Source organism: Anser anser (assembly GCF_964211835.1).
Source record: "Anser anser genome assembly, chromosome: 5".
In the NCBI taxonomy this organism is placed as follows: Eukaryota; Metazoa; Chordata; class Aves; order Anseriformes; family Anatidae; genus Anser; species Anser anser.
Genome location: NC_139725.1, coordinates 53,283,203 through 53,306,426, shown reverse-complemented (window position 1 = coordinate 53,306,426; position 23,224 = coordinate 53,283,203). Strand labels below are relative to the sequence as shown.

Genomic DNA, 23,224 nt, shown 5'->3' with positions numbered 1-23,224 from the left:
TGTTTCAGCACAGGATAAGACATAATTCAAACCTATAGGTAGGAGAGGAAACTGTTGGGATAATTGCAGCAATGGTGAGTGTTCCATGTGAGTGAATGACTAGAAGATAAGATTTTTAATTCCACTCTTTTGGTGCTCATACAGCTTTGAAAATCTCAACCAATTAATATCAGAAATGTGAATACAGTTTTTGCTTCAAATGAGAATAAAAAGAAAATGAATAATTTACTGTATTTTTAAATAAATAATAATAATAGAGCATATTTAGAAATCATTTACTTTCATAAGGGAAGGCAGGAAAGCTTCAGACTTCTAGACAAGAGAGCTACTGTGCATTCTTATCAAAATCCTAGGGAAGTACTCAGCATTGCCTTTCATTTATCAAGGACCAGATTTTGCCACTGTCACTCTCACTGAGGACTACCTTATTACACAAGTGATCTAATTGGCTCAGTGTCAGAATTTGCCTCTAATTAAGGATGTTCTTGTGATTAAAGCACAAGGTGCATGTCAAGAGACTTGTCTTTTCTATGGTTGTTCTGTAGACTTGTGAAAGTCAGGCAATAGTTCCAAACCAAATGTTGAAATCTCATATTAAGGCAGGATGCCTCTCTTCTCTGTTGCTGAGACTGAAAAACAACAACCTGATTTCCAGGAGTCTTAGCATCTCCCAGTTAAGTTAAACTCAAAGGGGAAAGTACTGAACTGTATGTACATACATCATTATTTGTCACTTGAGGGTAATCTCTGGACCTTAAGCACCAGCAACACAGGCTGCTGGCTGAAGTGGTAGAGAATAAAGAGCACTAAGAAAACAATTGCCTCGATACAAGATGATGACATAATTTCAGACCCCAGATTAATGGAAACTTGTGAAAATATCACTTTATGGTTACTTGAGTCTCAGTTTGCTTTTTGTTAAATGGGATTAATAATTCAGCCCACCACAGATATGCTTTGAAATATATTTCCCTGTATTGTTATTTTATTGACTAATGTGGACATCCAGTGCTGTATTCAGTTACAAATACTTTAGGGCAGAGACTGTTTTTGGCTCTGGAATTACGCAGTTCAAGTATGGAAAAATTCTAGTCATGACTGAGACTGATACTGTAATAGAACAAATAATAATTCTGTTATTTATTGTTTATACAACTCCTAACTATTATAAACACTACAAAAAGTAGTAAAAACAATATAAAATAATATAAACAGCAGTGCTAGTAAATTGGTTCTCATTAACAGATATTCCTGAATAGGATTTCAGCTAGCAAAAGGCTAATCTTTGTATCACAGACAGGGATTCCCCCCTGCTCATTACATGCCACCTCCAAGTTGCAGCTTCAGCCAGCTGTGTTTTTGACTGTGGATGAAAATGGTGAAACTTGAAAATGGGCTGGAAGTGTTTAAAATATGATGAAGACAAAAAATTGATCAGAGATCATAGATCTAGGTAAATCTTCATAAAATGTAAATTGAAAGATTACATGCATGGAACAGGAGACGACATGCTTTATGTGCTGGGAGGATGTAGTTTTTTTCATGTAGATCGTACTACAGGCTGATTAATGACTTTGACTTTTCAGTCTCGGGATCTGTTTCTAAAACCAGCAGAAGTATAAGGTGATCATTGATTCTCCCTTAGTTAATAGCAATGATTATCAAACATTAGCATGCCGTCAGTCTCTATTTAAACCTCCTCAAGAATGAATTAAGCATGGTAACTAAGTAACCTTGACCCCTCCTTCAAGATCCCCTTAAGATACAGTAGCTTAAGAGTTACAGGTAAACACAGTGCGTGCCCTGAAATGAAGAGATTCAATATTCCCCACTAAATCGCATTCCAGAGGAATGAAATAATTGGGGAGTGGGTGGGAAGAAGGGAAGGGATAAATAGCCATAAACATACAGTGGGTTACATTTTCAAAACACCGGCACATTCAAGCAATAGAATATACTGATGGATATCTTCAACCTTACATTCCGGTATGTGTTCTACTGTTGTGTAGATTTAATTCACCCTATTAGACTGTTGTTTATTCAGTTGAGTCTGTAGGTGTCTACTCATGGATCTTACGTATTTAATTGCTTAATTTATAGGCAGAGTTGCAGTGGTACTTTTAAAAAGATTTCTGGTATCTGTTTCCTTCCCCATTACATTACTGAAATAATGATAACAAGTTAAAAAAATCTTTCAAAAGCACAAACGGGAATTAACCACTTAAAACCTACTGGCTCACAACTGAAATTCTGTTAACAGCAGACCACTGGAATCTTAAAAATTTCCTCATGAAACAGCCTTATCTTTTGATGCTATCTCTTGAACAAAGTAGTGGCCACGTAATTGAGATAGCCCAAGTTTACAGTGAAGTAGAGGTATCAAAGCTACATCTTGCCACATTGTTGGAAACTAGATGCTTGCATAAAATTTTGCTGAATACAGAGAAGAAACCAGAAGGAAAATAATAGTACTAGTGTTGATCTGTAGAGTTCTGGTCTTTTTCTTCCACATTTTCTTTCTTTCATTAGAGTTTTGCATGTATGTACTTGACTGGGGATTAATAGGTTTGTTAACTGAGCCAGGATGGAGAGCTGAAGAGGGAGAGAGAGAGGAAAAAAAAAAAAAAGAAAAAAAGGAAAGAAAGAAAAACAGCCTGCAGACAACTTGAAGATGTGAATTTTCTTGGCTCAAGCTTTGAAGATAAAGTAGTGCCCTAGGGACTGTGGCAAAAAATAAGCTCTTGATTAGGCATCAGGCACAAACTGACCAGCCTCCAATCAGATTTGTTCTACCATGTTTCATTGGAGCAGCAATGTGCTAATATTTGTGCCATTTTAAAATTACACTGCTTTATTTTTTTATTTTATTTTATTTTATTTTATTTTATTTTATTTTATTTTATTTTATTTATTTTATTTTGTTTTGTTCATTTCATTTCATTTCATTTCATTATTTCAGTTCAGGAGAATGTAAACTAAATCAACCATTTTAGCTCAAATGATGATTATTTACTTTGATTATTTATTTTTTTGTTCTGTAAATGTATTTCACTGTCTGTATGCAAACTTATTAACACTCCATATTGCCATTTGCTACCATAAAACTTTGAATTCCTCCTTAATCTGAGCCGTATCTGAAGTGAAGAAAACAACTGTAGAACTTCACCTTCTACCATACTTTCTTGCAGTTGTGACTTTCATATCTCACCTTAGCCTTCACAGCTGAGAGGCTGTAGCATTTTCTGTCCTGAGACAGGGATCTTGGACCCTACAAAAAGGCTTTGAAGAATCCAGAGGCTTGATCCCAGCTTATTATGAAGGATCAATGAGCTGATCGCCTAGAGAACCTGACTCTCCCCTACACTTCTGAGCTTTTTCTGGTGAGGGAGTCAGAGAAATGAAAGATGAGGATGAAAATACAGGCCTGTTTTGCTGCAGCCAGGAAAACAGCGAGGATGTGCTGACTAACTCTTGGCTAGTGCCTGTGGTGGGGTAGAACTGAAAAGCTTTTGAACAAACAAAAGTCTACAGGTTTAATTATTGTGATTTTCTCATATTAAATAATTAAGATGTATCAGTAAGTGCATGTCCTTAGCCTGCACTGAAAGGCAGTTTAGGTAAGTCATATTACCTTGCATTTTCTATGTGTAAAAAGCATGTGTGAACAGAGGCACCAGAGCATCATGGGGACCTGGTAAGTACTTAAGCTGTGGTAATTCAATACTAAACTAGCTTGGTCCATGATTGCATTTTTGTAAGGCTCGAAGCACTGTTCTCAGGACTTAAGAAATTAGTGCCCAGAGTAGCACTGTACGACTGAATGATTCCAGATGGCCACTGCAACAGGACTATTGAAATAAACATTCATGAAAACTACACAATGGGATATGACAAGGCTTTATTTAAACTGTAAGATTAAAAACTAAAGCATCGTTGTTTGGGCTTTTCAGTCATACAATGGAGTTTTTTCTATGTACAGTACTTATCTTGTCTCTATCTCTGTAGTGTTTGAGCACCTCCCAGACTTTGATGTTTATCTCTCTCACAATACCTCTGTGCAACATCAAGTATTTCTACCTCTATTTTACAGAGTAACAAGAAGTGGGATAAGGTCCAAGGTCACACAGGAAGAGTACAGCTTGGGGAGGAACTGAGCAGTGACCAAGGCTAAGCATGCTACCTATTAGTCCTTCTTCTCCCTTTGTTTTCATGCACGGATTTTGAGATTGTGTCTGACTTTCACTCTGAGACTGGTCACTACAATGGGCAGGAAGATATTTGTTTAAAATTTTGTTCTAAAATATCATAACAAGCAAAAGAGGGGACTGGGTGGTAAGCAACCTTATCATGGGAATTCATCAAACCAACACATCAAGGAATAATTGTTTTTCAACTTAAAAAACAACAGTCAATCCATGCACTTTAATATTTGTAATTGTTTTACAAAAAACCTCAAGATATAATATATTGGGAAAAAAAAAAAAAACTAAAAAATACCTTTAAAGATACATGAAAAGGATTTGCTTTTCTGTAAGAAACAGCATATGTTCAACCAAATGAAAAAAAAAAAAAACCACTTTGAAAATAGTCTTTAAAAGTCATGATGTAAGTTTTTTTGGTTTTGATTTTGATTTTGATTTTGTTATATACAAATTAAAAAAAAATCAATCTTCCTTCTTTTCAGCCTGTGGCAGCGGTGACTGGTAATGTGCCATTCTAGATTCTCCCTTTTTGATCCTTTCAGTCACAGTGCCATGTAGTGTCAGAGATTACAGGAAAACAAAGATCTCTGTATGTGCAGTGAAATAACAAAAACATAGGTAAATAAAAAGATGATGGGTCCAAAAGATGACAAGAAACCAAAGTCATACATATGTTTCATTCAAGAAGCACTGAACCAGGAGATATACTTATCGACCACTCATGCTCATTCATCTGTCTTTCTCAAGACATTGGAATCATTCCCATTGTAACATGCTTATTTCACATTTGTACTTCCCATTGCAGATGTGCTGGGCATCATCTGGTCAGATAGTAAGTGAGAAGAAATCCCCATTTTGGATTGCTTTTGATCTGAATAGATTCTGCTTATTAGTTAAAAGGGTTGTGACAAGGCACAGAGTTCAATGGTGAAAGTTGAACTTGAGGTAAAAGTTGAACTTGAGGTAAAAGTTGGAATTTGAATCTTAGTTTTTGAACTCAACTACAAAACAGAGCTTATCCCTTAATATGGATTGTGCAGACTGAAAGTAGCTTTTCCCACTTTTATTAGTGTTATGTAGTCTACTGAATTAATTTTAATTTTTGATGTTGTAAGTAAGAGGAAAATCAAGTCCAGTATGCCTAATCCTATACTCATTATTGACTCAGGCATAATTTATATTGTTTTGACTCAGTCTGAGTGGATATTTTTACATATTACTCATCCCACAGTCATTTCTATCACTAATTTTTCCGAATACCAGTAACAAGAAATTCTTCACAATACTTTCTCTAGGCAGCATAAGTGATTAAAAGAATATCTTACTTTTTTCTAGTGCTTAACATTTAGAATGACCAAATTCAAACTGCAAGTGAGAAGGTCAGACAGGGGCAGCTCTTTTATTTCATCTTCATATGTTCTTTTGCAGGTTGCATTGTTGCATTTCTGTTTCTCTCCCCTTCCACAACTCTGTACTCTTCCCATTAACAATGAGAGTACCACTTCCACCTCTTGCTCAATTCCAGTGAACCACACAAATTCCCCTTTGCTATAGTAGATTTTTATTATGCGCACCCAAACGGTGTTAAATAGACACAAATTTTGTCTCTCACTTTGGGACTCCTTGTAACCCCAAATTGCTTGTCTCAAATATCTGTGAACCTGATGTCTCCCCATAAATGGAAAGACCTACATAGCAAGAGAGGATCAGAGGAAACAGAAGACCCCATCTCCTGTACTATGGACATTGCTTTCAAAGGCTCACAGTTTTCATGTAGGGAAATAACTAAAGGCTTTCACTGAGAAGGATACTTAAATATATATATATATATATATATATATAAAATCCCTTGAAAGGGGATACCGACACACCAATCTGTTCTGTATTTTAACTGTGGCTTACAACAGAGATAGCACAACACCTGATCATATATATCCCCTCAAATTAAAAGCCATCAGCATATCAGTGTGGAAAACTCTTTCAAATGTGAAATTCTTCCAAAAAAAATCACAAAATAATTCAAATAAATGTCTTATATAAGTTGATGATAGCAAAGAATTCAACGAAGTTGTAGCCATAGGTAAGACTTGTGTGACTTATTATGATGTTGCTGAATCACAAACATACAAAAGACCAGAAGACAAAGCAACAGATAATTTTTATTTGTTTGTTTTAGCGATGGAAAGAGAGTGAGCATTCTCCCACCAGTGAACTTACAACAGGTAGATGACTTATTTTGCAGGCAGAGATGGACTTACTCTGACCATGCTCAGATACCAGTATGATGTACTGGTATCAAGCAAAATGATGAGGTCTGTTCAATATATCCCGCCTATCGGTATTGTGTTTCTTAAGGCTCAGTATTACTCTCTTGAGGGCATGAGCAGAATGAATGCAGATCTTGGAATATGAACAAGCCATACAGCAGATTATCAAGTAAGTCACCAAACGGTTGCATACTATGCTGGCATAACACTTTTGGTTTAAAAAGTTTTTTACCTCCATCTCTATCAGTGAACATTTTGAGCAACAAAGCCTGTGGAAACTCCAGAGGTTGGAAGAGAAGCTGATTGTTTTGCAGGCAAGACACCACAAAGGCAGCACCTTCCACCACCCATTGAATTCTTCTGGAGCCACTGAGGTCAGATGCTGCTGAGCGTCAGTGTGTGGCAAAAGCCTCTCCTCACTCCCCATTTCAAGCAAGAGCTGAGAAGGAGCAAGGTAAAACTTAGTGGGATAAAACACCACCAATAAGATGATCAGCCTTCTCCTGCCTTTGTGCAAGGCAGAACTTTGTAGCTAAGAGATTTGAGCAATATCCTCACAGAAGTACAGTATCCAGCTTCTTCTCCCTCAAACGTATCTTTGAAGATTGTAGATATATGAAAAGAACTTCTGATTTATAAGAGACAGAGTGAAAGAACTTGTTTGGAAAGACTGCAGTCACTTAATTACATGTTCTCCAGGCTACGTACAGTGTGCCTGAATGTAAGCATATAAGTACATCAAAGATATCACTTTTTTTCCTTAATGGTGAAGAGTTAATATCAATTTGTCTTTCCTGCTCAAGTGTTTTAGGGACAGGTATAAGCAAGGCTGATAGAGAGAAAGATAAAAGAAGCAGAAGGTGTGAGGAAGAGAGAAGGCTAAGGTGGGAGAAATTAAGAAGATTGTTTGTTGAACTGGCTTTTATCCTTCACAGCTCTGAACACTGAGCAAGTACTTTAGCTCCTAGTTAGCTGTAATATCAGCAGAAAAATGCACTAATGTGACTGCTAGAAATAATGTTTTTAAAATAATTGTTTTATAATTCTCATTTCAGAGTTGTGTCCAAACTTCCTGGGGGAGGAAATAAGCTCACAATGAGATTGAATAACAACAAGTTACTAGCAACCAAGACAACACTAATAATTTAGCCATTATGTCAATGATATGTAGCCAACATTAAATTAACATAAACATTCATAGCAGTTATAATCAAAGAGACATAAAGAAGAGAAATTAGCAATCATATCTTTGACTTATTTTTCACTGTCCTAAACACGAATGCTACATGATAACTGTGGTCCTGATCTACAGACTCTCCAAAGAAGGCCCAAGTCAGCAAGGACACTCATGATGTTAAAATAAGGCATGTACTTAAATACTTTGGAGTATTCATTGTTTAGAAACAGCAGATCTACATTTGCCAACTGAGCCCATCTTTTTCTCATCCTCCTTTGGCCACTTTTTAAGGTTTTGTTTGATTTCATCACTTCCAGATTTGTAGGATCTGCAATATGAAGGGGTGGGAAGAATCATTTGCTTTTGCGTGGTAAGGAGGAACAAATAACTGACAGAATATTCATTATTTCCTGAAATAATGACTAACATGGACCCCTTCATCAAATGCTCTTAATGTTTTTTATACAATCAGGCCAACAAGAAACAGGAGTTAGGACAAACTGTTTGTGTCTGTTTTCTGGATGAGAAGCTGAGGAACAGCAAATCTAGTCACCTCTCCATAGCACAGTTCAGAAGCTCTTAAAGGCAGTCCACCTAGCATGGAATAAACTGGTGTATTTTAAATTCAGTCTGTACAGAGATACAAGATCCTGTATGTAGGTTAGCCTCAACTAACAGATTTTGATCAAGGGTATTTTTTGATAAAACAAACTATCCTGGTCTCAATATCTCACTGATTTAGCCATATTCTTCTGGACCTAGTAGTGTGGAGGCTAGCTGGGGTATTCTCAGTCAGCACGGCTTTGCTTAGTTATGTGCTCGCGTTACACGCTCACTGTTAAGAGCAACAGTCAAACACTGATTTTGGATGAACACTTGACTGTTCTCCCACCACTGCACAAGGCTGACTGAGGTAGATATGAACAGATCACAAGAATAATGAATATCACTCACATCACAGTGATACAGCTTTGTGATAAAGCTGTGTTCAAAGCTGTTCAGGAGGTTTGCACTGCCTCCTCATTTGCAACGTGGATCAGTCTTGCCTTAAGCTTGGATGCTGGAGTCATGTTTTCAAAAAATCAGGTAGCATATTTAACGTAAAGCTTGAGTCCTGGGGCACCTGAGATCTGACATCTGCAGTACACTTGATTTCTTCCACAGCTGGGCCGTACAGATCTGGGGTTGGAAAGATTTTTAGTGATGGCATACTGATACATAGGATGTGCTGGCAATCAGAAAATCAAGGGGTCTGGTTCTGTCCAGCAGTCTGAATAAAGAGCATTTTATCTTCACTGCAGCATACTCCTGTCTCTTTTCCATGGCAAGAGGGACTTTAGTGACAGGGTCAAACAGCTGTCACATATTGCACAAAACTACAATGTGTAATGGATACAGTTATTCTTCATGTAGATTAGTCATGCCCAGAGAAAACTTATGTTTAAAGTGGGAATGAAAAACAAAAACATTCCTTTGTCCTTTTTTCCCCCCTTTTCTGAATGATAGAAATGATCATATTAACATTGTTCTTCACAAAAAGAATGTGCTTGTAATGCTTCTATAAATCCTGCCTGGTTTCCATTGTAAGAACAGGGAGTCTTAAAAATGATTTAAAGACGTAAATCAGGTTAAGAACTAGTATATGCAATGGATAAGAATCTGTCTAACACTTTGACATAGAGTACAGTACTGTACATAAAATGTAATGCAATAGCTCCCTTATTTATTCCTGTTTTGCAGAAAGCAGAAACTATTCTTGCCATGCATTACCCCTATTATGTTCCTTCTTGGGAACCTGAGACCTTTTGAATCTATCTTCTGAACCATTTTAATATGCAGCAGAACAAAAGGATCACAGTGTCACTGATGAATACATTGTAAAGCCAAAGCCATAATTACGAATAGCAAATGGAAAATGTATGCATATAGATAGATAGAGAGAAAAAAAGTGCCATATGCAAGCACAAAAATAATATTTTTTTCACCATATTTATGTTATTTAACCCTCTCCCCCTCCCCTTCTTCTTTTTCCTGGCTCCTCTAAAAGAAATCTTTCTTTCAATAGTCTCTTCAGACACGGAAAGGGACACCAAGGGGAAGGAGGAATCAGCTTTCATTGATGCAGTGACTAAGGGCCATGGTCTTGGCCTACACCCCTGACCCTCATGTCTGTAGCATTATACACAGTGTCTGGTGTGATCAGCACAACCTTGTTATTCAGCTTTTGTACTGTGCATATTTAATTTCAAAACACATTCCAATGGCAGCGGGGAAAAATTCGCCCTCTTTTAAGTGTATGATTCACCAGCTCTTTAGAGTCAGTTGGTGGCAGATGGGCAAGTGTGAAAACTTCTATTTGTGATCTCACACTATATAATGAGCACAAGCCACCACTGGAATCACAGTTTCTGCATGGAGGGCCCTGTGCACTCGCTTCCTTCTCAAAAATGGTTCTCTTAACATACATTGCCACAGGAGCTGTGGCAGGAGGCCTGGACATGGCCTCTGTTGCTCCCAAGATCCTAAGGAACACCTCAGGCTTAGCAAGATTTCCTTGCACCAGGCATTTGCCAACCCAGTGCACTCTGCTGCAGGGTTTCCTCTACACTTTATAATTTGGAGTTCTGTTAGCCAGGCTCTACCTTTCCACCTTGGATGCATGAGAATGAATAGCACCTGATCTCTGCTGCTGTTAATCATCTGCATTATAAGGCAGCAGCCTAGTTTCTAAAGTATTTCTTGCATTTTATCCTATAAACCCACCTACTTCTGTACCAAGTTGTCACAACCTATCCTCTGCAACTTGTAAAAGAGAGGGGTTTCCACCAGAGTGAATTATGTAGTTTCACTTGGGAGTGGAACTTCTGAGCCTATATTATCTGTGACTCAGGGCCTAACTTTCAGCTGAAGTGTTAACGTGAAAGATGAAAATGATGAGATTTCTAGAGAAACTACACAGAATTAGATTTATCATATCTTAAAGGGTATCATCATGTTTTCAGTCCTTGAACCTGAAGAATGCAAACACTTTTTGTGCAATATATTCACTAGGTATGGATTTCTTTTCTCCAGTTAAAATAAGAACCTTCTATAAGTTTGACCAGTAAAGGATTAAGAACATTTCTGAAATCAAAAATCACGTTCCTTCATTATTATTATTACTGGTAGTTATTATTATAGTTCATTGGCTTATACAGGCTAATCAGGAGTTACAACTCTATTCAACAAGGCACTGTACAAACAAATAACAAAGAAAATAGTCTCTACCTCAGTGATCTTGACATTCCTGGTGTCTACTAGAATCCAAAAAATTCAAGTCATAAATAAGGAGAATGAAATGACAATACAGGAAGGTGTTATGGCAGCTGATGCTCAGTGTGCTATATATCTGCCCAATTTCAGAGAAGGAAGTTTTGTTTTCATTTTCTGAGTCTTCAGTTCCTTCCAATTTTTGGCAAGGACCAGAGACCTAATCTTGTGAAGTGCTGAATGCCTCCTGTGATATCATCATCCTCTTAGTGACAGTCCCTGAAGTAGAAGGACTAAAAATACCCTAAAAGAAGAAAGAAGAAAATGAGGTGCCTGAAATTTGAAAAGAAAGATTGTTCTAGAAGGTCTTGCGGCCCAGTTTTGCAGCCCACTTAGGTAGAATTAGGCTTCAAAAAAGCTTGGGGAATGTTAGTGATGACAAGGTTCAACATCCAGAGATTTGGGTACATGTCCAGCATGAACTGAACTTCACCCTCTTTTTGACGTATGTGCAACACATTTCTTGATAGGTTTACTGCAGGTCAGCACAGGGCAGCAATAGATTTAATATCTGATAAAAATTATAACAATGGATAACTATAAAATCTCAAGAAAGGGACTTTTGTACATGGACAATTTTTAGAAACATCTTTTGCACTGCAGGAGGAAGATAAAATATTAGCTAATCTGAAAAAGAAACACGTTGTAAGACGTTAATAAAAACACCCAGTAAGCTCATCTATCATTACATTAACATTAGGAGTTCCTCCTGCAACTTAGTGGGAACCTCTTTACTATATATTCTTTTCCTTTTTGCCATATTTTATGCTTAAAAGGGATGAAATATTTTTTCTGCTTTGCTTATGCTTGCTGTTATTATTTGTGGTTGCACTTTAGATGCATAAGGGGCTTTTTGTACAATCACAGCAGGTCATCTCTAGGGGTTTTAATAATAATAATAAGGACTACAAAAACACCAGAGGAAATAGAATTTAAGTAAGTGAGACCTGACAGTTCTCACACTTGTTTGAATTAGAGGAATTTTGCTTCTCCTTCAACCCTTGCCATTAAGAATGTAGTTTGACTGGATTCATTCTAAAATTAGAAAGATATCGTGTCAGGCATCATCATAACTCTGTCTTTTAGACAAAGTCAGTCCTCCTAGAGTTTACCATATGATGTAGAAACACTGTGGTATATCTTCAGGGATGACAGGTCAAGGTTCAAGACGTGGTTCAATACAACAATAGGTTTTCATCATAGATTTCCATCCTTTTTCCACTTTTTTTTATGCCATCCATGATCAAACTGAGTGTTTGTGTTCTGGTCTCAGGGTATCTGGGGCCCTAACCAGAAAGCCAGCTACAAGCAGACCCTGCGATGTCTCCTGTTTGAAATCCAAACTGATTCTAGACTCCCAATAATTTGATCTCACCTCCAGTTTTGAGTTACCGGCAAAGTTAAACCAGACATTTTTATTTAATTAAGCTGCATAGATTATAAGTAATATAGAGATTATTAACAAATATTTTTGAAGAAAGAGAAAGCAGTGTGCTCTCTCTCGCTCTAAAAAGCCTTGGCCTTGAGCCAGTTATTATTATAAGCCGGCTGAGCTGGCATAAGGCCAAGATGCTGATAATTTAGCATGAAGCCAAAATGGATGGCTTTTCTCCCATTCCCTTCTCCCAGTTATAGCTTGTGTGTGTGACAAACGTTTCTACCGCCCAAATTTTCAAAAATGCTCACGGATCAAGTGTACGTATGTCTCTGAGCAGGGGTGGTGCTGGGGGAGATCTGACGTATTGTGTGTTTAGAAAAGGATATTACACCCTTTTTATCATCTTGCAAGAGTTCAGCTGCTCGTTCATTTTATTTTGTGAGGCAAATGAAAAATTCAGATGCCCACTTCTCTTCCTGGATCTGCTTTTCTCCTTTGATACTTGAGAAGGCCCAGGCAAGAAAAAAACTTGCTTAGAACAAGGATGCAGAAGACTGTTGTCCTTTAGATGCACTGAAGTTAATGGAAGACCTTTTGTGAGCTCAGCATTTAGAATCAAGTAGGACAGAGCTGCTGCTCAGCCCATCCAGACTTCTAGATTTCTAAAGATTTTATCTCTGATTCCATTTGTCCCAGATAGATAGGTGTAAGTGAAAAATGGAATTCAGACTGCCTCTCCCCCTACACACCATAACACCATACATTGTGGGTCTTTATAGGGGAGTGGTGTTTGCCCAACTAGAGAGGGCAGACAGGAGCAGGGACAGGTTCCTGCAACTGGAGCACTGTCCTGGTAACACACAGTCACCTGCTTGCTGTGGTGGTTGCAAGGGGAGGTTTCAGGCAGAGATCCTGTAGCTGAAGATGTAGACATGATGGTAACATTTACCATTTTTATCCTTCCTTTTCCTTCCCTGTAGAAGTTGCGTGGTAAGGTGTGGAGTGACCCATGATGGTTGTATTGGAAAAGGTAACTGGGAGCAGAAACAGATTGAGAGGATGAGAAGCTTGAGGGGAGGTCTGGGGTGGGTTTCCATACATTAGAGTCCTATGTATCTACAGTTGGCCTGGAACAAGTGTATTGGTCCTATCAGCTCTACCCACCACTGGGGTCTATATACATTTCCTTCAACATCTTGAGCCAAAGCTCCCAAGCAAGGAAACTTTCTCAAATCTGGGAAAAGCCAGAGTGTGCTACAGTGATCACCCTCTTCACTTACATTTTGCAATGGCGCATGGTCTTCTATACAAGTCCTCAGAAACATATATTTTGAGTTTACCAGTGAATTTCAGCTTAACATACAGTTTTCAAGTGCTTTCAAACTGAAATGGATTAACAAGGATCTGTCAGAACTGCACCTTAGGGTGCATCTAAGAGGATAATTAACTGGAAGATCTTTAATATAGACAAGTCTTCCATAGTGTATTGTATTTACAGTATTTTTTTTTTTTACATTTTTTTTACATTGTTTTACATTTTTTACGTTGTATTACAGTCTTCAATGCAATTCTATCTACAATGCATGATTTAACTGGCAGCTGCTGCGTGGCCCCAAAGAGTGAGTTAATATGTTGAACAAATCTAGTGATGGTATGGCAAAACATTGTCTCCGTTGTCCTCCGTGTTAAATGAAATCTGTCTCTTGCCCAGTCTAAGAGGCCCTGGAATAGCATAGGTTTTAATCTTGCTTACCATTGTACCAGCACACAGATGGAAGAGGTCAAAACTGTCCTTTCAATCACTTTGGCCTCCTCAGTGTGCTACATACCGTGGGCAGTACCCGAGAGATGCGGAAGGATAATAAACTAATACAGCATGAGCATACAGGTGACTTGATCTCACACAAATCATCACACGTGGTTACCAAATACCCCTGCTCCTGCCACAATGCATACATTATGCATAAGAGCCAGCTGGCCATTTATCTGAGCAGACACGAAGAGAACTTCAAATGGCTCTTGAGTAAATGGAGATGTGAAAAGCAGAGTCTACATGAGCTAATACATTTTCTTTATTTCTTTCTTTAAGGCCAATGATGGATATTCATTGAAGATCTTACATAAAATAACCTGTTCATCCAGCTTGCATAATGGAAATATCCTCCAGATGAAAAATTATAGCCAGCTAAGCATGACTAGAAATTCATATGTCAGAATCTCAGGACCAGGTTCCAGTTTGTGGATAATTATTTAAAGTTAATATGTTATTTCTTGTAAATCAAATACAATCAAATGGAAATGATTTGCTTGGCCAGGTTCTCAGTGAGATTGTCTGTTCCTCCTAAATGTATCAACATAAAATCACGGAATCATAGAATCACTAAGGTTGGAAAAGACATCTAAGATCACCTGATCCAACCGTCCCTGAATATGTATCTCAGTTAACAGCATGGCAGTAGTAGCAATACCAAACACAGCTGATTATGATAAGAAATCATGATATTTTCATCAAGAGTACATGGCCATTTGACTGGCACTTTGTTATGTTACTCCCACTTTTAACCAATGCAATCATTCTGAACACAGTGGAGTTATTCTGGCTTCAAACTGGAGTGACAAACTACAAATCAAACCCATGGACTCTGGAGAGTCTAATGACTTTATTTTTCCTGTGAAGAAAAAGGGTGTGTTTTAAAGTAGACAGATTCCAGTTACATGATTACAAACGATAAATGCCTGAGTAAGAACTGCAGGGCTTTGGTCTCCAGGAGCTGGGCCTTGATTCAGCAGGGTGCTTAAGTACTTGCAGAATGTTGAGTAATAAGCAGCTCCATGACTTAAAAAACATCTAACTATAGAAGATGTGGTTTAGTGGTTGAAGGCAAGATCTGGGATTCAGGGTTTTATGCATTCTAATCCCAGCTTTAGTGGTCTCTGTGGTCTTCTCTATTTGTAATGTGCAAATAATAATCCTTAACTCATGAAAAGTGCTAAGCTTTATTACATAACAACATGGTTCACTTTTACTTTTGTTATTGTTCAGTCTCTCCAAGTGTTATACTTACCCCCAAATGCTCTGCTTTTGTAACTTGCAGTGTGTCTCTGGTTCATGTCTGGTGCTGCTTTTAACCTTTCATCAAAAGGGTAAAGGGAGACTTCCCACTGATAACTCTGCACTCTACAGTGGATGTTAGTGTTCCCCAGTTATCCATACAAAGCTAGAAAGGGCAAAGAAATACACCCCTCCTTGAGCAAACATGTACAGCAGATTTCTGACGGTTTGACTGGTAACTCTGTGAAGGACAATGATTGATCAGAAAAGATTTGCTCTCTCCATTAAGTGCTCTCATGTGACGATAGGCAACTCCAACATGAATAGACATTCTTTTAAGACTAATCCAGATGGAAAGGCAAATGCAGCTTGTTTCTAAGCACTGGAAATGATTCTGTGCTATGTCTCATCATTTTGTTTAGAAAATTTTTGTTAGCAATCTAACAGGCTACTAGTGTAAATACTATTTTTTATTCTACCACGCATGCATTAGAAGTCTAGGAAAGACAGGAGAGGTTTCTGTACCTGTTCCAAAAGTTCTGGCATCAAAGCTTTTATTTTGATACCCATTCCTTAGACTAGACATGTCTACAGTCCAAGTAACAGCAGAATTCAGTGACATTATATATTCTAGATATGGAAGGCTTATCTGCAAATAAGTGCTTACTGATCCTGAATAGACATAGCCACAACTATTCGCAGCAACTAACTCACAGACACTTTCCTTTTTTAGAAAATCCTATACATTACTGCAAGTTCTCAAAAAGCTATTGAATTTCAGTAATTACTACAAAGTTTGGTAAATATAATGTGATGCAAATTCTGCAATCTTGCAAACTTTCCCACAAGAACAACATAATAGTAAAACAGCAACTACAAATTATTTGTTCTAATACTGAAATATAGCATGCATATTTTAAAAATAAACGCTAATGAATATTTGAATAATAATGCTCTATATCAAGTCATCTCTCAAACAAAGAAACAAAACAACAGACCAATGTAGGCAAAAGATAGGTGAAAAAGACATCACAGTTCTCTATAAGCATGTTGTGCAGATTTTCTGCTGTGTTTCTTAAGTGGAATTTGCTATTCTTTATCTCCTCCATTAGTATTGAATTTTCAAATGTCTGAGGGCTGGCAAAAAAAAGAGAACAATGTAAGCGAATGCTGATGATTTATTTTGCCAGTTTTTGCTTGTTTGCTAAAATTCTCAGTCATGAGTAGTGATGAACTAAAGAATGTGGTGGAACAGCATACCAAATAGGATATGGACCTTTTGTTGAAGTTGAACTTGTTCATCTGACCTACCAGGATATTGGTATACTGCTTAAAGCTTGTAATGCAAAGGTTCATTGCCACAGGAATGAAGAAACATGAAGCCCTACAAAAATGTACAAAAACTGCAATCAGGAGCTGACTCAGAAAAGAATCTGAGAAAGGAATTCAACCTATGTTTCAAACTTTTATACTTTGGGATTGTAATAGGAGGCCTTATTGTATTCCCATTATCTTTTAGTCAGAACCTGATCTGTGGGCTGTGTTATAAGCAAACGTACTGGATAGATTCCTCTGGGAATACACCTCATGTAAAGGCTGAGTGGTTTTAGGTGGTGAATTGCATGATAAGCTTTCATGGATGAAGAATAACGGATTTCTGAAAGTGTCCTCTTGATTATTAACTGAAGGTAGGTGTCCATGTATTATCCAATGACTCCCATTCTTTGTGCTGTCAACATTATCTGCAATTGAATACTCTGTCTTAGTAAAGCTCAGGATTGATCTTTGGCTATCTAACAACTATTACCTAATTATGCATGAATGAATTCTAATTAATTGTAACTTTCTCACCAGTGCAGTCCAATAATTTATGCATTGCATTGTATTTTTTGAACATATGAAAACAAAACAAAACAAAACAACAAAACTTTCAAAACAAAAGTTAAATAATCAAAACCTAGCACGGTCTGTTGTTATTAGTCTGCAGTTGTCCAGCCTCAGACTCTATCTTTGGTCACTTGCCACATCATGTATTTGCGTGTGTGTCTAATTTAAACATGCTATTAAAATATGACCAAGTTAACCACAAGGATTAATGAGCTGGAAGTTGTATGTAGTCAACTGAACCAAAATGTTGACATGACTTCTATATTGTTCAGCCTCTTTTATTTTCCCTACTTTCTCTTCTTTCCACACTGCATATTGCAATAGGGAATGATTATGCAGAGGAGTTTTAATTCATTCTTAACATATTTTGTTGATCAAGTTTACAATGTTGAAGTGATTTCCTTAATAATGTCAAAATGGTAATATATTGGGAAAAGTGCAAACAAAAATTTCTTTTTTTTTTTTCAATGAGAAAACAGTTTCTTATTTATGTTTAAGCTGAAAAAGATTTCTTGCCTTTTACAGTCTCTGCTTGATTTGGCAGAAGAAGGACCCAGCTTTGAATCATAAGAATCAACTCCTAAACATATTTTATGATGCAGTAGTTTGGTAGGCATCCTCTAAAGAATGTTTGTGTTCTGTTTGATTCTAAACCAGAGTACAAGTACCAACAATGCCTGGGGAGGCATTCTTAATGTGTGCAATCCCACATGAGACTGTAACAGCAGGGGACAAAATGAACCAAGAGGATTGTATCTGACAGAGTCCTTCAAAAAGGGCTGCTTGCTTGACCACAGTACTAGGCACCTGCCTGTGGCAAGTTATCCAGGGAAAATAAATAAATAAATAAATAAGAACATGTCTGTTTCCCTGGATTTTTTTTTTTCCTAGATTTTTCATCATAAACAGCTTTGGTCATACGGAGGATAGTGGAAAATAGGTTCACAGAACACAGAACATCTGTCTCATATCTAGAGAAAGACTTCAGAAACATATGTGTTTGTACAAAGTGGATGGCAAAACCCTCATGATCCTGAGTATGTACATGGCACCGATTTTTGCTTGGCCAAACATGAAACTGTACTGTGAACATTTTCCTCTAATACAGATCAGTGGAAGTGTTATCATCAGCTGGTCAATGGGAACTTTCCCTGGAGGGTGGAATACATTTTCACCTCAGCCCAGGCTCAGTCAAGTCAACTGGAAGAATCTAAAAGGGACTATGCCTATATGTGACCTGGGAGAGTTCAGCAGAGATTACAGATGTTCTTGCTCTATAAAGCACGTGAACGTGGAGGACAGGAAGGAGACAGAGAGATGACAAGGTGAACATTGCTATAGTTTTCATTGTTACCTGTAAAATACCATGATATAGGAAGCTCCTAACACAGCCTTAGTCATCAATTGTGCATTATCTTTATTATTTTACTATTTATATTACATAAAGCTTTGCAAATATGTATTCTCAAAATTAAAAGTTGATAGTTTTGCTGAAATCCATCTTAATGCTTTTGAAGTGTATTTTTCTCTCTGTCAGCAGTAACTTGTAACTCAACTCTGTTTCTACTAAACAAAAGTGAATTGCCTTTACTGTAGCATAGCAACTTATTTATCCAGTCTTCAGTGTTTTCAGCCTATCTCTATATCTATCTCATTACATTTGGTATCTGACTGTCTGATAGTCTTCAGTGGATTTTAGCCTGACAACACCCCTTGTCAGGTAGGAGGTATTATTTTCCCATTTTACAGACATGGGGAAAACTGGAACTTGCACAAGGTCACCAGTGAAGTGTTGGGGGTGAGCTGATCATTTGATGCAGGCCTTTTGGGATCTGGATGTGGTGATTAGATTAAATTTACTAATCAGACTGTGTAGGAATAGAAAATGTGAATAACCTCAGTTTTTGTAATAATTGACTTCAACTACTTGTACTGGTTGTGTCTTAGTCTTTTATTGTTTTCATATCTACTTCCAAAGACTATTTAAGCATTACATGAACTAGATGAGTTACATGAAACTTGAATTTTTGATAGAGGTAATGTATTTTTTTTTTTTTTAGTCAGCGTTATTTAATTTCCATAATGTTATGTTCCAAAATTTATCTGTAGATTTACACACAACAAAGCAAAACTACTCTGCACTTACTTCTTTCAGTGTTTCAGTAAGACAGAAGAAGATATGTAATGAGTCTGGAAAGGCATTCCAAGCTGACGTAATAGTGATGAAAAAAAAATATTTCAGCGATATCACACAAAATGATGAAAACCATGTTTTGTATTTAAGACTGGAGTGGTGTTTAAGAATTCAAACGGCTGGTTTTGGCAGACGTCTAATTGTAATACTGTAGCATCGCTGCAGGCAATTTTCTTTGATTTAATTAGATGAACTGTGGTATTTTTTTCTTTTTGCAAAAAGGCTTTATTATGTAGAAATGAAATATGTATAAATTTAATTTTTAATCTTGTCACTACAGCGTATGAAGGAATAAGCTGTTTCTTTTAATTTACCCTCTTTGTTTTAGAAAAAAAAATTAAATTAATATTATCACAAATGTTTATGTGTAATTGATTTGAGTTTTGCGCTCCAGTCAGAATTGATAGAGTTAAGATTGCTCTATATTTCTTCTGAATTGAATCTACTGCAACCATCTTTCAGGGTGTAAACACAAACAATTTGAGGCCTCAATTACTTTATTTTTCCTCTATAATATGATAATATTAGCACTTAGAGTTTCTACTATGAAATAGATCAATCTAAAAGATGTACCTTGCAATTTTTCTTTGTGGATTTCCTTTTTTTTTTTTTTTTTTTTCAGTTGTCTGCTAACTTTAACTCCAAAAATTAAATGACCACAAAAAGTTTAATACTAATTTTTTTTTCATGTTTGTTTGTTTGTTAGTTTGTTTGTTATTGTGGGTCAAATTCAGAGGGTATAATTTTAAGTAAATTGAGAGCTATTATAACTATTCATAACCAAAACCACTTACAGGGTGATATACCATCAATTTTGAGGCAAATCTTCCCCACTGATTCAAATCAGTAGGCCATATTGGTTTCCCAGATCTGACCATAATCTTCTAATGTACAATATCTAGACAATAAAATTTATTAAATTTTTCAAATATTTATTTATGTGAAATATCTTCAAAATTCTGCAGAAACACCCTTGTGTTTCTCTGTAGGAGCTAGCCAAAATTCAAAACCCCAGCTTCCTGGAATTTAACAACAACAACAAAAAATAAATAAATCCACATTGTTAGCCAGAATTTTGCTGTATGTTTTAAAATGTCTGATTCATGATCTCTTGAAATTAATCAAAAGGTATACCTTACCAATAAACCAGTCACCACTAGTTTCAGCACTGAAACTGAGGCTTCACCTTGTGCTAAAGCTGTGGATTATACTCCATGAAACCTCAATTATTTTAACAATCTGACAAAGATGTTTTCTTTTCAGTAGCAGTAGAGATGGTGGGAGAGTTAATTGAATTATCATCTACTGTCAAATTCCTGCAATAAGGGCATGAGAGCATTTGCATCTTTTTTGTTGTTTTTGGCTGTTTTTGTTTTTTTCTTTCTTGTCATTGAAAAGTGTTGACGTACTTGAAGTTAAGTTCTTGCCTGATATCAGTTTTAATAGCACAGGAGTCCACTGTGATTAACACAGCTCATTCAAACCTCTATAGGTCAGATCTGTGCTCAGATGGGTTAACTAATGAAGCTTTTTTCTTTCCATATTTTCTTTTTTCCATAAATTTTATTATAAGGAGTGAAATGATCGAAAATCCATCTTAAATTGTGTATGTATTTCTTATAGTGATTAAAGAGATAGGATCACACACTAGGCAGAGCAGAATTTTTTATTTTTTTTTCCCCAGAAGAATGCACTTTCCAGAGGAATTGAACTGTTCATGAAACAAAGAGTTTTCCTCTCAGAGTTTATGATACTTTCTTCCCCCCCCCCCCCCCAAAAAAAAAAGGTTACATGGCAGGTCTTAGCTTTAAAAAGACTTTAAAAAAAAAAAAAAAAAGTTCTCAAAATGAAATCAAATATTATGGGTCAGTATATTTAAAATAAAATTTTCAGATTGGTCTGAATTGAAAACATTGTTTAACTACTTGGTTTTCAAGTTGAAATCAAGGACATCATTATATTCACAGTTCTAATTCTGGGTAGTTAAATAGAGCTTTCTTTTTTTTTTTTTCCTTTTTTTTTGGGTGTCTTTTGTTGGTTTGGTAAAGTAACTTCAGAATCTCTCTTATTTCTGCTGAAAATAATAACCATTCTGCTCCAGATTGCTCAACAGTATTCTCCTTTTTATTTATTTATTTATTTATTTATTTATTTATTTATTTATTACAGGTCCAAGTAGAAATAAAGACATGATTTCATTGAGCCAGGATAAATTTTCTTTATAGAAGGGAATGTCTCATCATCTGTTTAAGCCAGCTTCCTCATGCCTTTGCAGTCCTTTGCTGCTACAGTGAGCACAGAGGAGAGTGGGGGCTGGAGCAAATGGAGAGTTTTAAAAATTAGTACAGAGGAGAGGGAATCAGGTCTGTAAAGTTTTTTTCGGGATAACAGCAGCTTTTGCAAAGAACATTACTGCTTTTCTTTTTATTTCAGAAGGAATCCAAACCACATTTGTAGTGTAGATAGTTTGCAAGCGCGCTGATGTGAACTGAGATCAGAATCTGAACTGCTAGTAAATGTGTTATAATATAATCTGCTATATCGAGGGGTTGTAAGGAGTAATTATTGTTTGCAAAGCTCTTCGCGTTCCTCAGAATAAGGAACTATAAAAGTGCAAAATACTGTTATTATTATTATAAACTTCTAAATGCCAAAAACTAGGCAGTAATAATAGAAGTGCTGAAACAACTTTAACAATAGTGATGTGAACACATTAAGCTGTAATAAAGCCAGAGTCAACTAAATCAATCAAGTAGGCCCTGCAAACTGCTTGTTAGGACAAAATTGCATCTTTTCTAAAATAAATACAAGAGCAGATTCTCAGCTGGTGTAAATTAGCCCAGCTCCACTGGAGTCAAAAAGACTTGGATTTAAAATGAGAGTTGCAGTTGCTTTTTTTTTTCTTTTCTTTTTCTTGCTGCCATTGTTCATCTATTCATGTGTGTCCATGTTTGTCAATGTGTGCATGTTTGGATGTGCATGCTATAGAAACACCAGTGCTGACAAAATTTATATCAGCTTCATCTAGGAGAAGAGCCAAAGTTATAACAATTAAGTTTCATTTCAAACAGGAAAGCATCTTGTATTGCTACCCATGCACAGGTGAAGGACTGAAATTTTTTCTTTCATCTGAATTGTACTCTGCGGAAAACATCTCTGTATCAGTCTCTGTGGGTGTTATGCCAGAAGAGAGGAAGTTTTTGTAAGGCAGGAGAGGGACCATGGGAAAGTATGTTTAGTTATGCTAAAGTTGGAGTCATACACTACTACTTAGCACTTTTCTCTCCCTTCCATTGACTATTGCCCTATAAAATTATCAACAAACTACTAAACTGCTTTTCCTTATTCATCATTTAAATTTGGTGAATAAGGAAACTGATTTTACAGAAGATCAGACTGAATTTTCAAAATAATTTAAAGCAGTTTCAGTTCTTTTTAATTTTTTAAAGCACTTTTACTGTATCAAAATCCGCATAGATCTGGCTTTTAAAAAGTACCTCAGAAAACATGTTATAATCATAATCATAATAATCTTACTGCACCAAATTTATATATCATCTTGTGATCCTTAGGAAAGATAATATATAAAGTATATATAATTAAATACATCTGAATGTATATCTTTTGCCATGTTGAATGATCTTTTTTTCCTGGAAAAAAAATATTCTTCATGTAACTACTATGAAGACAAAATATTGTATCAGCCAATGTTGTCAGCTATACTTATGTAGGGAAAAATCAGGCAAACAAGCAAGGAA

The 23,224-nt window shown here is 36.5% G+C and overlaps 1 protein-coding gene across 1 annotated transcript in view; it reads left to right on the top strand.

The window, feature by feature from the left end:
- Positions 1 to 1,401: 1,401 nt before the first annotated feature.
- Positions 1,402 to 23,224, top strand: part of LOC310899816 (uncharacterized protein) — a 98,334-nt gene continuing 76,511 nt past the window's right edge. Inside the window, exon 1 of the mRNA XM_083836731.1 lies at positions 1,402 to 1,986. The gene's annotated coding sequence lies outside the window, so the exon portion shown is untranslated. The remainder of the gene's footprint in view (positions 1,987 to 23,224) is intronic.